General features: G+C 44.4%; 1 protein-coding gene across 8 annotated transcripts in view; it reads left to right on the forward strand.

The window, feature by feature from the left end:
- MEF2D (myocyte enhancer factor 2D) overlaps positions 1–14,506 on the forward strand; it is a 211,149-nt gene that overhangs the window by 85,369 nt on the left and 111,274 nt on the right. Inside the window, exon 1 of one of the 8 annotated variants that reach the window (XM_056546375.1) lies at positions 9,993–10,289. The exons of 6 other annotated variants lie outside the window; for them this stretch is intronic. The gene's annotated coding sequence lies outside the window, so the exon portion shown is untranslated. Of the gene's footprint in view, positions 1–9,992; positions 10,290–14,506 lie in introns of those variants that run through there. One more of the 8 variants, XM_056546374.1, reaches the window with a different exon arrangement.

Here is a 14,506-nt window from a genome sequence, read left to right on the forward strand (position 1 = left end):
GACCAGAAAATGAGATGTAACAGCACCTAATGTTGGGGGGTTTTATCGGACACATTAGGGCCTCTTCTCTCATCGGGCTACATAATATCTATATGGCTTGTGAGCATACATTACCTACATAAAAAGTACATACATTACATTACTTACCTTGCACTGATCCTGTGTTATACTCCAGAGCTGTACTCACTATTCTGCTGGTGAGGTCACTGTGTACATACATTACATTACTTATCCTGTACTGATCCTGAGTTATATCCTGTATTATACTCCAGAGCTGTACTCACTATTCTGCTGGTGAGATCATTGTGTACATACATTACATTACTTATCCTGTACTGATCCTGAGTTATATCCTGTATTATACTCCAGAGCTGTACTCGCTATTCTGCTGGTGAGATCACTGTGTACATTACATTACTTATCCTGTACTGATCCTGAGTTATATCCTGTATTATACTCCAGAGCTGTACTCACTATTCTGCTGGTGAGGTCACTGTGTACATACATTACATTACTTATCCTGTACTGATCCTGAGTTATATCCTGTATTATACCCCAGAGCTGTACTCACTATTCTGCTGGTGAGATCACTGTGTACGTACATTACATTACTTATCCTGTACTGATCCTGAGTTATATCCTGTATTATACTCCAGAGCTGCACTCACTATTCTGCTGGTTAGGTCACTGTGTACATACATTACATTACTTATCCTGTACTGATCCTGAGTTATATCCTGTATTATACTCCAGAGCTGTACTCACTATTCTGCTGGTGAGATCACTGTGTACATACAAACATTACTCATCCTGTACTGATCCTGAGTTATATCCTGTATTATACTCCAGAGCTGTACTCACTATTCTGCTGGTGAGGTCACTGTGTACATACATTACATTACTTATCCTGTACTGATCCTGAGTTATATCCTGCACTCACTATTCTGCTGGTGCAGTCACTAAGTCAGCTTCTCTCTACCTCTGAGGCAATAGATCTGGGCCAGGTATTGAAAGCCGATATCTAAGCTTCTGTAGGTTTCCCGATCCCTACCGCGCAGAGTTTGCAGCCCGACACGCGCACACAATATGAACACTACTGCTCAGCCACGAACAATAGAGGCTCAGTCAGCTCCGAGAGCTGGAAATGAAATACTCTTGTGGTTTCCGTTCAAGGAAAATGAGAGAAGAAAATGACATTGCGGTGAAGAGATACAGTGTGTCCAGAAACACAGTTGTATCGTGACGTAACGAGGCGCGTTTTTTTTTTCGTGTACCCCCAGTTTTACAGAATCCGTAATCTCAAGGTTCATGTTGTCTGCCGTAGTCGTAGTCAGGTGGACTTGGAAGGTTTGGTTTCCAGATCTAATGGCTTCCGGTATTTGGATGATTGGAGCTTCCACTGCTGGGAGTTGTAGTTCCGGGCAGAGAAAGTAACGGTAACTACAACCTCTACCACCCATAGAGAAGAACGGTGAAGATCGAAAACATGCAGGGAAACCATAGACGTCGCTTTTTTACCGACAATAATTTGAATATGTTGTGAGGAAACACTGATGTGGTTACAGATGGGAGACCGGGTGACAGGTTCGCTCGTCTTGCTATTACTGAGGCTCCCACGGCTTTTTTACGGCCTGACTGAGGCGCCAAAACTGCGCCAGAAACCTCACTGTCATAAATGTCGCTTGGGTGTCTTCCGTGGGAAGCCACGTTGTGCTACCAATAGATGAGGCCTGCTCTCCAACCTGTAGGACAGCGTTTTCTACACAGTGTGTCTCCAGCTGTTGCAAAACTACAACTCCCAGCATGCCCGGACAGCCAAAGGCTGTCTGGGCATGCTGGGAGTTGTAGTTTTGCAACAGCTGGAGATACGCTGTATGGAAAACATTGCTGTAGGATAATGCAGTCCTTACTGTAACCAGGAAGGTTTCTGTCCTTTTGACCATGAAATCCGATTCCCAGAGAATCGTATGTCCCGGATTGTGGAATAGTCATAGACTAAAGGAAGCTTTTACCATGAGCCACTGAAAGTGCGGTCCAGTATGCGGGGAGCATGTTCTAGAGCAGCCAGAGCTGAGAAGATAGATAGATATATGACTTCAGTATATTGTTATCTGTTTAAAGCTCTGCTTATTCGGGGGTTAGGAGTCAAGTAGGAGGTCCTACTAGTAGTGATTGACAGCTATGTCTGTATGGGTACTGTCAGTAACTGAGTAGAAATCCCCACTGGACTTCTTTTGAAAACTCAATTTTTTTGCTTTGAAGTTCATTGGGCGGTCCTGCTCTGTAATTGACAGCAATCACTATATATTTACAAGGTCAGTCACTGAGTAAGACCGCCCACTGGACTCTTAAGCCCAAAATGAGCAGACCATTGAATAGACTCTAGTTTGGTGGTCCTTGTCAGTGATTGACAGTGAATAGAGACAATTGTCAATTACTGATTATGAATGGCCACTGGACTCTTTTTTTTTTTATTTTTTTTTTTTGAAGCCTAATTCTTTGCTTAGGAGTCCAGTGGGTGGTCCTACTCAGTGACTTGATAGTGATATTAGTATGCACTCTGTCAGTGGACTTCTAAGGCCAGAATGCCTATTCACTGATTGATCGATAGCTGTCATTCACTAATTAGGACTGCCCACTGGACTCCCTTTAAACCTCCTCTCATTCTGGGCTTAGGAGTCTAATGGGCGGTCCTACTCAGTGATTGACAATTATCTCTATATGCATAATGTCAGTCACTGAGTAAGATCACCTGCTGGACTCCTAAGCCCAGAATGAGCAGAGGATTGAATGGACACCAGTTGTCGGTCCTACTCAGTGATTGAGAGTGAGCATATAGAGACAATTGTCAATCATTGAGTAGAAATGCCCCTTTGACTCCTTTTGAAGCCTCTACTAATTCTGTACTTAGGAGTCCAGAGGGCGGTTTAACTTATTGACTGAAAGCAATATTAGTCTACACTCTGCCGGTTAGTGGACTTCTAAGCCCAGAATCCGCAGAGGTTTGAATAAACGCCAGTGGGTGGTCCTATTCAGTGACTGACATAGATAGCTGTCAGTTACTAATTAGGACCACCCACTGAACTCTTTTTTTTTTTTTTTTTTTTAAAGGGGTACTCCGCTGCCCTGTGTCGGAAGCTCCGCTCCCCCGCGTCCGGAAGTTTATTGTTCCGAACGCTGTGTGCGGGCTTCCGTGTTCAGGGCTGCCCCTCGTGACGTCACGCCCGCCCCCTCAACGAAAGTCTATGGGAAGGGGGCGTGATGGCCATCGCGCCCCCGTGCCGTGACATCACGAAGGGGGCGGGCGTGATGTCATGAGGGGCGGCCCTGAACATGTAAGCCTGCACACAGCGTTCGGCACAATAAACTTCCGGATGCTGGGGAGCGGAGCTTCCGACACAGGGCAGCGGAGTACCCCTTTAACCTCTGCTCACTCTGGGCTTAGGAGTCCAGTGAATGGTTCTACTCAGTGATTCAGTGATCTCTATATGCACAATGTCAGTCACTGAGTAAGATCGCCCACTGGACTCCTAAGCCCAGAATGAGCAGAGGATCGAATGGACTCCAGTATTTGAGAGTGAACATATAGAGACCATTGTAAATCACTGCATTGGAATTCCCCCTGGACTCCTTTGAAACATCTACCAATTATTTGCTTAGGAGTCCAGTGGGTGGCCCTACTCAGTGATTGACAGTGATCTCTATATGCGCAATGTCCGTTACTGGACTCCTAAACCCAGAACCCACAGAGGTGTGGATGGACACCAGCGGGAGGCCCTATTCAGTCATTGACATTGCGCTTACATAAATAGCTACATAGATAGCTGCCATTCACTAATTAGAACCACCCACTGGACTCCCTTTAACCCTCTGCTCATTCTGGGCTTAGGAGTCCAGTGGCAGACATTTTTCAATCACGGAGTAGGAATGCCCACTGAAATTATTTGAAAATTCTTCTAATTCTGTGCCAAGAAGTCCAGTGGGCATCCCTACTCAATGATTGGCATTGATATTAGTATGCACTCTCTCAGTTACTGGGCTCCTTAGTCCAGAATCCACAGAGGTTTGAATAGATGCCAGTGGGTGGTCCTATTTTGTCATTGACAGTGTGCTTACTTAGTTAGCTGTCACTAATTAGGACCTCCCACTGGACTCCCTTTAAACCCTGCTTATTCTGGGCTTAGGAGTCCATTGGACGATCCCATTGGACGATCCTACTCGGTGACTGACGGTAATATATATTAATATATCTCTGATTCATTCACTGAGTGAGACCGCCCCTTGGACTCCCTTTAAACCTTTGCTCATTCTGTGCTTAGGCGTCCAGTGGACGGTCCTACTCTGTGATTGAGAATTATCTATATATGCACAATGTCAGTCCCACTTTACTGGACTCCTAAACCCATAATCAATAGAGGATTAAATGGACTCTAGTTGTTGGTCCCACTCAGTGATTGACAGTAAGCATATAGAGACAATTGTCAATCACTAAGTAGAACCGCCCACTGGACTCCTAAGCCCAGAATGAGCAGAGGTTTAAAGGGGTACTCCGCCCCTAGACATCTTATCCAAAGGGATCCCCGCGATCTTCCTGCTGCACCCGGCATTCATTTAGAGTGTCGGGTGCAGTGGCAGAAGCTTGTGATGTCACGGGCACGCCCTGCTTGTGACGTCACGGCCATGCCCCCTCAATGCAAGTCTAATGGAGGGGGCGTTTGACGGACGTCACAAGCCCCCGCCCCGCATCACCAGTCATCCAGCACGGTGCAAAGTTAGCTCCGTGCACCGGATGTCTGGGGTGCCGCAGCGGAGATCACGGGGGTCCCCCAGCGATCAGACATCTTATCCCCTATCCTTTTGGATCCTTTGTCTAGGGGTGGAGTTCCCCTTTAAGGGAATATATTACTAGTTGTACTGAATGTTTTCCCACAATGATATAGTAATTTCCCCAGCTTCCTTTATAAAGCATGCCAATTAACCGATAGGGACGCATTGGACTAACCAAAAACGTAAATTATTGATATTATTGTTGATGGTTTATTTTTGGCATTCAGTTGTATTGGATTCCAATATAATAGGGGTATTTGTAACCTCCTTGGTATTGGGTTGTATCATGCATTTCGGCTCTGGGAATGATTGTAGATATCACATTAAAATGGGGATTCTTTCACCTTCAGGTCAGTGTCTTCTACTGTTTTATTAGTAAGTTTGTGGTGGGGAAGAGGTTAAACTCATCGGCCATGCTCACAGACCCCCCCTGTGTGTAATCTCCTTCTTCAACACCTAGAGCCGGGGTCTCCTGACTGTGTCTGAGGCCTTATCAGGTCCTATCTGCAGCACTGGCCAATGTACAATCCATCAGGACTGCAAGTGGCTGCTTACGTACGATGATCTCCAGACACCCCCGTGTGAGGGGCACAATCTAAATGGACCCCTTCTCCCCCACCCCACCCCCCACCATAGTAATCAATAAGGGAAAGGATTAGATAACGTCATCTTCCTTATTCCACCAATTGTCTGATTTGTACGTTTGGGAATTTCCCGTGTGATAGTGTTTGGGGCCCAGTGGAAAAGTTGACTTCATTCTGAAGACCTTCATAGACCATGGTGACACTTTTGACCAGTTGTCCTATGAACCTCAACCAGATATTTAAATGGACCATCAGCCAGAATGCAGCCAGTCAATAAAACAGTCGACCAGACCATCAATGTGCCAGACTAAACTAGCCGATCAAGATTTGGCTTACCCAACGTGGCATGTGATCATCTAATCATACCATATTGTGACATTATTGTACACAAAAGGACTTACGGTAATAACTACTGAAAAAATAGTCACTTTATTTATTCATACAATTACAGGAAAAACACCACAATTAAAATCCAAAAATGTAGGCAGTATGGCAATACAATATCTATGGCTCTGATTTGTAGCATAGGACTATCTCCTCTCATCTAAGGTATCATTGGGAAGTGACCATTGTATCAACATCACATAAAGCATAGAGTAAGGTGCACTGAGTATCATGGGACCCATATTGTGACCTTTTTGGCAGGTAACAGACTGCCATCGGTTGGCATGATGATTTGCTTATAATGTCTTTATTATGATGATGGTCAAAATTGTTAAAATTGCCTGTTTTGGCCCACGTTTATCTTGTGTATGGGTGGCTTTAGGGCAGGGTAGGTTGACCAGGTAGAATTGTTTGAAGTTTTATAGGGTATCAGGGGCCAACTTTATCGGTAAACACAATCTCATGTGTCCTACAGAGTATTACTTAGAGGGGTACTCCGCCCCTAGACATCTTATCCCCTGTCCAAAAGGATAGGGGATAAGATGTCTGATCCCGGGGGTCCCCAGTGGCGATCTCCCTGCTACACCCCGCCTGTGACGTCATGGCTACGCCCCCTCAATGCAAGTCTATGGGAGGGGGCTTGGCCGTGATGTCACAAGTGGGACATGACCGTGACGTCACTAGCATCCGCCCAGCATCGCCAGTCATCCGGCATGGAGCGAAGTCAACTCCGTGCACCGGATGTCTGGGGTGCCGTAGCAGAGATCACAGGGGTCCCGATCGGCGGGACCACCACAATTAGTCATCTTATCTCCTAACCTTTTGGATAGAGGATAAGATATCTAGGGGTGGTGTACCCCTTTAAATGGATGATTGGCAACATGTCAGGAGACCTTCAGGAAGAAACCGCACCCCCCCCCCCCCTCCTTGGCACTCCAGACTGCATTTCCTGATTTTGGACTTCTGCCAGGCCAGCAGGAGTCCAAAGTCTGTGCAAGTGATGGGGGGGGGGGGGGGGGGGGGGGGGGGGGGGGGGGTTCCGGGAAATGTGCTCTGGACAAGTAGGGAGACACCTAGTGGCAGCTTTTTTAAACACAAAAAAAACTTTTTTTCAAACAAAGTACATTAGAAATACTTTTTATTTACCATAAGGAGTGCAATAGCAAAAATAAGTTTTAATGAGAGTGCCCATTTAAATCATGACCTGTGTGGGGCACTTGAGAACTGTGCTTGAGAAACACTATTCGAGGCCATAATCTTCTCCAACTTCTTCTAGATGTAGTTATAAAAGTTGGGGAAAATTTTTATCTATCAGGTTCAGTCTTGGACTCTTGTTTGCTCCAGAAGAAGTCACGGTGAAACCACCCGGTTAGTGGTTGGTTCCCTAGGCCTAGTGTCCAATTCTGGTTTGAAAACTCCAACTTTTAAAGAGACAGTAGACTCATTTTATTGGATCATGTCCTCTCCGTGCCGGCAGCATTCAGTAGGTGATGGGTCGTATATCTTACAAGGACCATGGATGAAATGCGTACGTGCGTACGGTAGTGATACATTTCGTGATAACTACATGGAAACAAATTATTACAACGCCTCCTTCGCCTTGTTCTTCTCCCCAATCTATCATGCTGTTACACGGCTGTCTGCTCGGTAGAAAGGGTATTCTATAACATTTAGTGGCACGAAGCAGTAGTAAGATAATCCATTACCGGCGCACCTTCAAAGCCGATCATTACAGATGACTCACTGCGTGCCCCCCTACCCCCTACATGACTGCAAGTGACAATGTAGACAGCTGAAGGGGAGCATCAGCCACCACCATGGCCTCATAAACCCATCTCCAAGCACCAGGTCCTGTATGTTTTCCCAGTCTTCATACACCGGATTCTTAAAATTCTCAACATTTTCCTTCCCCCCCCCTTTACTATATATATATATATATATATATATATATATATATATATATATATATATATATATATATATATATATATGTATGTATAAAGAGGTACTGAAGCAGCACTACCATGATGATGTCAAACGCAGGTGCCCACAGTCCACACAGCCTGGATCAAGGCTAAGCAGTATATATACAACAACGGATTGCAGTACTCTTATTTTCGTATATATATATGTGTATATATATATATTCTATATGTATATATATTTATAATGTAATTTTTTTTCTATTATTTTTTAAATTTCTTTTTTCATTACCCCCCCCCCCCCCTAGTTATATACTAGGTACCGCTTTTTTTTTTGCCGTATAAGACGCACTTTTTCTTCCCCAAAACTGGGGGGGAAAAGTCGGTGCGTCTTATACGGCGAATACATCCCTATCGCGGCGGTCCCTGCGGCCATCAACGGCCGGGACCCGCGGCTAATACAGGACATCACCGATCGCGGTGATGCCCTGTATTAACCCTTCAGGCGCGGCGATCAAAGCTGACCGCCGCGTCTGAAGGGAAAGTGACACTAACCCGGCTGTTCAGTCGGGCTGTTCGGGACCGCAGCGATTTCACCGCTGAATAGCCGGGTTAGTGCTTACAGGACACCGGGAGGGACCGTACCTGCCTCCTCGGTGTCTTCTCCGTTCAGGGATCCTCTGTATGGCCGGCGCTCTCCTTCCTCGTCATCACGTCGTCGCGTACGTGCTTCGGCGTGCGTAACGACGTGATGGCGGCGACGGAGAGCGAGGATACCCGGCCGGCAGCAGAGACGTTCTGGAGCGACGGGGACACGGCGACAGCGATGGAGCGACATCCAGGGCAGCGGTGACGGGTCCGGAGCGGCGGGGACACGTGAGTATTACCTCCTATGCAGTGGTCTTCAATCTGCGGACCTCCAGATGTTGCAAAACTACAACTCCCAGCATGGTAGTTGTAGTTTTGCAACATCTGGAGGTCCGCAGGTTGAAGACCACTATTGGGTTCAAAATCTTTATTTTTTTTTAGATTTTGCACCTATAAATTGGGTGCGTCTTATATGCCGGTGCGTCCTATAGGGCGAAAAATACGGTAGTTACCTATTTCTGATAAAGAAGGTGTCATTGCTCTTCTCAAGGGGGTCATCACCCAGCTTTCTTTCAGTCTTGACATGCACATCATGACGTTAATCAAGAGCGATAATGCCATCACTGCCTAAAGCAGTGTTTCTCAACTTGTGTGCCTCCAGCTGTTGCAAAACTACAACTCCCGGCATGTGCGTATAGCCCTAGGGGGAGCTATAGTAGCAGCCGTATTGGTTGTTTCCTAACCAGGGTGTCAACAGCTTTTGCAAAACTACAACTCCTAGCATGCTCGGACAGCCAAAGGCTGGGTGTTGTAGTTTTGCAACAGCTGGAGGCACACCGATTGGGAAACTTTGGCCTAAAGAGATTGACTGACTGGTCTTTCTGGGGTCTAAAAAAGCTGAGTGTCAACCCTAGGGGGAGCTATAGTAGCAGCCATATTGATTGTTATTTGCGGATTTTTTATTTTTATTTATATTTCATAAACTTTTTATTTTCCTTGCAAATTTTTTTTAGTTTTTGCAAAAAAAATTAAAAAAAATTAAAAAAAATTGCAAAAAAAAATAATAATAATATAAATATATATATATATATATATATATATATATATAATTTATATATATATATATATATATATATATATATATATATATATATTTTTTTTTTTTTGGTATGTTTTGGTTGTAACAACGTATCATGTGACTGGCAGAACTTCCTCCACATTCTGTGTAATTCCCTCAAGAGCCAGAGGTGCAAGATTTCCACCGTCCAAAAACATCCTGGGTGGAGGGAAAAGGAGGTGGTTAATTAGCTACGGGATCAATTGGCCATAGAAGTGTATGTGTTTATTGCAAGGGAGGGAAGGTATCAAATTATGGGGGGGGGGGGGGGGGGGCTTGCCTTGATTTTGGCCCGAACCAAGACCTTCCCCTGTCGAAATTCCTAAATGTAACATTTTGCGAAAAATATAAAAAAAAATTGGGTTTCAGAACTTCTAATTGTTGAAGACTTCTCTGCTAGTAAGGGGGGGGGGGGGGAGGAGGGACCAGTTAAAGGCAAAGGAAATCAACTCAGCGGCTTTCTTTTCAACAGCTGTTTTTAAGGCAGGAGGCATCCCCTTCCCTCCCCCTCAAACCATACCCTCCTCTCACACTCACATACAGGCGGCCCCCCTCCCCTCCTTACATCTGTCACTGCCCTTTACCCGCTGACGGCAGAGGTCCTCTCTGTCACTCAGGACAAGCCGTGTGAGTGTGTGTGGTGGGGGGGACCTTCCACACTGTTTTAGTGACAAACTGGGGACACTTCTTCTTCTTCGCCGATCCTGGTGGCATCGAGAGACGGGAGACCGAGAGGCCACTTCTTCTTCTTCTCCTTGTTCTTCTTCTCAATCTCCACACTCCCCTGTTCTTGCTCCAGTCTCCAGGGCCACTTCCCGGAGGAAGAGGGCCGGGAATAAGACAGTCATCGTGGCTCCCTGCTCGTAAGTACGTCCCTGCTTATTTTATTTTGTTTATTTCCCCTTCTCCAGCCGGCACAATCTGCAGGCTTAAGGGTCTCGTCATTAGCACTGGCTGAAAAGATTGTACACGCGCTCCTTATAAGGCATGGCTTATGGTATACACTTCAGGAGAGCCTAATCTCGCCGGCAAGGCCTCGCGTTTTATACCCTCCGGGGGGTCACCCGACTTTGGCTTACAGCGAGTTCCCCTCCGGTTCCTCTGGGTGGTTATGGTAGTGGGGGCCAAGTCAAGGGAAGACAGGCCAGGATGAGGCCAGGAAACACAACGTCTTGTTTATAATCGACAAGAACCATGTTTCCTTGTTGTAACGGAGAGCATATCCTGCATCCAACTTCCCGAATCCTGGAAACTCTAACCCCCCCCCCCCCCCCCAATCACCACCATCAACAACATCTTGCATACAGTTACATATGGTTGTCATCATCGTTGCATATACTTTACTGTACTAGGCCAAACATAACTAGTCTATCCTGTCCGCTGATTTAGATTGCAAGCTCTTTTGTCTGTCCAGTCTGCTGATTTAGATTGCGAACTCTTTGCTCTGTCCCGTTGGATTTAGATTGTTAGCTCTTTAGCTCTGTCCCGTCTGCTGATTTAGTTTGCAAGCTCTTTGCTCTTTCCCGTTTGATTTAGGTTGCAAGCTCTTAGTTCTTTCCCGTCTGCTGATTTAGATTGCAAGCTCTTTGCTCTGTCCCGTGTGCTGATTTAGTTTGCGAACTCTTTGCTCTTTCCCGTTTGATTTAGATTGCAAGCACTTTGCTCTTTCCATTCTGCTGATTTAGATTGCGAGCTCTTTGCTCTTTCCCATTTGATTTAGATTGCTAACTCTTAGCACTTTCCCATCTGCTTATTTAGATTGCGAGCTCTTTGCTCTGTCCCGTCTGCTGATTTAGATTGCGAGCTCTTTGCTCTTTCCATTCTGCTGATTTAGATAGCAAGCTATTTGCTCTTTCCCGTTTGATTTAGATTGCGAGCTCTTAGCTCTTTCCCGTTTGATTTAGATTGCAAGCTCTTTGCTCTTTCCATTCTGCTGATTTTAGATTGCGAGCTCTTAGCTCTTTCCATTCTGCTAATTTAGATTGCGAGCTCTTTGCTCTTTCCCATCTCCAGATTTAGATTGCGAGCTCTTTGCTCTAACCGCTGTCTTCTAGACAGTCCCTATCTTCTCTCCAGTTTGCATTCAAACCTATAGATCAGTGGTCTCCCAAACTGTGGACCTCCAGATGTTGCGAAACTGCAACTCCTAGCATGCCCGGACAGCCAACGGCTGTCCGGGCATGCTAGGAGTTGTAGTTTCGCAACATCTGAAGGTCCACAGTTTAAAGACCTCTACTATAGACCCCAGTCTTCTCAGCTGAACAGATTCCGCATTGCTATCACGGTCCTGCAGTTGAGGTTATGCTATCTAATATATACACATCCCTGCACGTGGTTTTAGTTGCTCAACCTGTGTGACATCCAAGGAAGTGAAACCTGGGTGTAGGAGGTGAGGTGTTACCGTGTGCTGGGTAATTGACGCCGATGTGCCGAAGCTCAGCCAAGTGTGTTTTTTTTTTTTCTTTCAAAGTGTAAAAGAGATTTAAAAAAAACTCCATTCCGACAAAAGAGGAACTTGTATGTAAATATATGGATAGGCTGGCAGCTTTAGTTTCCTTCATCTTGTGTGACTGTAGACAGCCGAATTCATTGGATACAAATTTTTGTGCTTTCACCAAATCATACTGAATTGTGATCAGAAACAGAACTCTTGTGATTGGTTGGGTTCTTCTAAACATTTCGGAAACTCAGGATTCGAACACTTGTTGGATTGGAAGGATTGGGGGGGAGGATATGTTGTTCTTTGATGTTTTAGTTGATGTTTTAGTCTTCCTTGACTATGTAAAGCACATTTTATGTGTGAGTAGGTTTCACTGATCTTCTGCCTCCAAATTTTGTAAATATTTAGAAATGATATTCCGATTGTTTGATCGTAGCGATCGACGGGTGTGATTAGATTTTACAGAATAGAATCTTTTGCATATGAAATACATTTTTTGTAAATATTTAAACCAAAAGTGAGAAGTGATCTCACAATTGTTTGATCGTAGAGATTGACGGGTGTGAGTAGATTTCACGGAATAGAATGTTTTCTGCGTACAAATCTTGTAAATATTTAATCGAAAGGGAGAAATGATCCCACAATTGTTTGAATGTAACAATCGAGGGGGGGGGGGGTCGTCTAGGGCCTAAGTTTACCCAAACTTCTACTTTGGATAATCTCCAGTTTAATGAGCAGCACATGGCGGCATGAGGTCATATGGCGCTCACACATGTTCCAAATAAATGACAGGTGCGGTCATAGGTCATCAGAGAAGGATAATGAAAGCAACGGTCTGATAGGTTAGAACATCGGGGATATTGCTTTGTATGCATGTAAAGCCATTGGAATATTGTTGCGGTCACAAAATGCGTTTTGTGTTCACGTAATTCATTTTGTGCCTTTTTAGTGAATTTTTGGATACAATCTATGTAAAAAGACTAATCTCACCCATGGGTTTGACCATAGCAATATAGAGAGTTTGGTCTTTCTTTTTTGTGTTTTTGAATAGTAGGTTTTGTTTCTGTGCTTCCTTTTGGTTTTCAGCACATAAACTCTCTAACTTGTGTACCTTCTGTACTTCTAGACAGTATAGTGTCTTGAACCTCTTTTATATAAAAATATGTCTTAAACCTCTTATAGTGTCTTAAAAGAGTGGAGTAGTTTTGTAGTTTCACAAATTGAAAATCATTTAAATGCTGTATGTTGGTGTCATCTTTGTCTGTGATGGGGAGAACGTTACCTGTGATGGGGGAGACCATTATCTATGATGGGGGAGAACGTTATCTGTAATGGGGGAGAACGTTATCTGTGATGGGGGAGACCATTATCTATGATGGGGGAGAACGTTATCTGTGATGGGGAGAACGTTATCTGTAATGGGGGAGAACGTTATCTGTGATGGGGGAGACCGTTATCTATGATGGGGGAGACCGTTATCTGTAATGGGGGAGACCGTTATCTATGATGGGGGAGACCATTATCTATGATGGGGGAGAACGTTATCTGTGATGGGGAGAACGTTATCTGTAATAGGGGAGAACGTTATCTGTGATGGGGAGAATGTTATCTATGATGGGGAGAACGTTATCTATGATGGGGGAGACAGTTATCTGTGATGGGGGAAACCGTTATCTGTGATGGGGGAGAACATTAATAGGAATTAAATAAATAAATATCCATTAAAGCCAACAAAATGGAGTCCAGCCACAAGCAAACTAAACTGAAACCTTTTCCTTGCAGCGCCCCTAGAGACAGAAATGCATATTGATTCCAGGATTTCCTGGTCTTCAGATGAGACTGGAGAACTTTCGCAGGTTACTAAGATTTTGTGATGGTATCATTATACATATGTGTGGTATATAGATTAAGCGTTTATTCTTTTATTTTTTTTCTTCTTATAGTGGTGAGTACTGGTAGTGTCGGGACTGTTGTAAAGTGACCAGTATTTGTACAATGTGATGGGTGGAGACGTGATCAACTGGAAGGAGTTCTGTGAAGTCTGTATCAGATATGTCCTATTCGGTGTATTGGGTCTTAGTTGGTCGTAGTTCAAGTAGTTACATATGTTCGGTCTCCGTTTGTTATGTCCATTGGCAAATGGGTTTGTTGCAAACACATTCTTTAGATCTTCACTGGTTGTATCGTATTTAGTTGGGTCTTTGCCTAGGAAAACCTGTTTTTTGTTTCATTCGATTAAGACTTGGGCAAATATATTTATTGGGTCTTCACTAGACATATGCTATGTGGTTATGTCTTTGGGTCTCGATTGGTTACATTCTGCTTGTATCTGTCTGTTGGGTCTTCATTGGACATGCCCTATGGATTTTTATCTGTTGGGTCTTCATTGGACATGCCCTATGCAATTTTTTTTCTATTGGATATTTATTATACAGATTTTTTTTTTGTTGAGTCTTCCCTGGATATGTGGGTCTCCATTGTTAACATACTTATGTTGGGTCTTTATTGGTTACTTCCCATGTAGATACAACTGTCGTGTCTTCATTGCTTACTTCCATGAACATCTGTTTGGTCTTCATGGTTACGTCCCATAAAATTCTATTGAGTCTTCTCTTGACATGGCCTTTGTCTGTCTTTGATATGG

The sequence above is a fragment of the Hyla sarda genome, chromosome 11, assembly GCF_029499605.1.
Source record: "Hyla sarda isolate aHylSar1 chromosome 11, aHylSar1.hap1, whole genome shotgun sequence".
Taxonomy (NCBI): domain Eukaryota; kingdom Metazoa; phylum Chordata; class Amphibia; order Anura; family Hylidae; genus Hyla; species Hyla sarda.